This window comes from Brassica oleracea, chromosome C6, assembly GCF_000695525.1.
Source record: "Brassica oleracea var. oleracea cultivar TO1000 chromosome C6, BOL, whole genome shotgun sequence".
Taxonomy (NCBI): Eukaryota; Viridiplantae; Streptophyta; class Magnoliopsida; order Brassicales; family Brassicaceae; genus Brassica; species Brassica oleracea.
Window position 1 is genome coordinate 25,805,856 of NC_027753.1, and position 2,189 is coordinate 25,808,044.

A 2,189-nucleotide genomic window follows, 5' to 3' on the forward strand; every position below is an offset into this window, starting at 1 on the left:
TTACCAGTTGATTGAGCAAATAGAAGAACAAAAGCTAGGATCAAAGAAGCAAGTTGAATCTTCTGTGACATTGTTTTCTTTGTATCTCTTTTCTTTTGTGAGATGTTTTTTTTTTGGGTTCATCGCAAATGATCATCTCCCTTTAAATATTGAGTGAATTGGTAGATACATTACTAATTAGTTTCTTAACAAAGATATCTTTCCAATTGCAAAAATGTGTGTAAATCTTTGCACTAATTATATAATATTCTCTGCAGAGTAGAATTGAACACCCATTACTAATTTAATTCATTAACAAAGAAAGAATATATTTACATATATCTTCGAAATCCAACTGCAAAGAAAGAATGTGTGTGAATTTTGCATTAATTATATTCTCAGAAAAAAATAAATCCCAAACTTAGAGTTATGGTCAAACAAAGTAAAATCAAACTAAAAGTTGGCAGGAAATGATTTTGTGGGATACAATACTAAAAGTAAGTAAACCATTCTATTAATCACTTAGCATATATTTGTTTCCAAAAGAGAAGATATCAAACAGTAAATCCTATTAGTTACAAGTTTGTCTAACTCGTGATCCTTGTCAAGATTAATCTGTTGCACCAACCAAACTATACATCAGAAGGGTGAGGTTGAACCTTTCTGTTCCTTATTGCATTGGCAGTACTATGATTCCAAAAAAGGTGCAGAATATGGTATGCGGCTAGGATGAATAATAGGATTGCCAACGGAATCTCTTTAGCGGAATAGAATGTGACAAGAGTACATATCGAAAAGTAGGATGACTTAGTACTGAAATCAACGGGTGTTCAGAGCAAACTTTCTTCATACGAACTATATGATGTATTTTGTCCCTTCAGACAGAAAAAAAGAACATGAGATGGAGAAAAATAAACTGCCTAAATCATGGAGATTCAAGTATAAGCTCAAGGCTATTAATCTCGAGTTGAGAAAGAGGAATTAAAGAAGTACATCAAAGACGCAATGGTCAAAATATTGGAGATACAAGCTCACAAACAGAGGTGAACAAAAGAAAGAAAACAAACTCCTTTTAGCTGAGGAGAATGATCTACTCAGTTCATGAGACAGAATTGCCAGTCACATTTTTTGCACGAGGCATATAGATGAACAAGATGAAGAAAAGTTGATGTATATTGAAAGAAGACAATCTTAAACTCACATAACTAATATGTTTTTTTTTTCAAATTGCAATGGGTGTTCTAATACAACATCTGTCTTGAGCATTGTTTATGTACCTTTTGCAGGTTGCGGTGGCTGTATTGGTATCATGGTTGATATTCTGTATATGAATTCTGTTGGATGTGCTTGTGGGCTGCACATTCTATGGTTACGTGAGGCATATGCTTTCACAGCAGCGGCCAGGAACTCCTAGGACTCCTCGTACACCAAGAAACAAGATAAACTTGAAGGAAAAGTCTGAACTCAGATCGCTATTCACTGCTCTCCAGAAGATAGAACTTTAATAGAGAAATAACATTTTGTTTTCGTTTTGGGATTGTAGAAGAGAATATGGTTCTTCTTATTTGAAAGAATGTGAGGATAAAGAGATTTAGATGAAAAACATTGAAGAACAAAGAGAGAGAAAGTAGATCTGAGAGAAATTCTATTCCGTTAATCCTTTAATTGTGGATCTAAATACAAAAATTTAAAGACCAAGTTGTATCAATACATAATACAATAAAATATTGATTGTTTAAAAAAGATTTTCAACGATCACTTTCTCTCTTCTTCTTCTTTCTCTTTGCTTCTCAAATCTGGTGCTTCTGATTCTATACTCAAGTATGGTGCTTTACTCAAATCTGGTGATCCTTATAAAATCTTATAAGTGTTTTTAAGTCTGGCAGCTTAATTTTCAAGTCTAGCAGCTTAATTATGCTTCATGTCAACACTCCCCCTCAAGCTTGACCATGTAGAACAAGTCAAGCTTGGAAGCCATGAAGTAGTCCCTCATTAAAAACTCAACTAGGTAAAACCCTTTGGGAGAAAACCCAAGTCAAGGAAAAAGAGTAGAACACTTCATGAATGAGAGATCATTGACATGATAGGTCTATGAGTCCCAATCTTGGATGAATGGACTCACATACCTTAGTGCTTGCTGCCTTGGTGAAGATATCAGCTAGTTGATCTTCACTCCTTGTGTAGCACGACAATATGATCTTCTGCTCCAC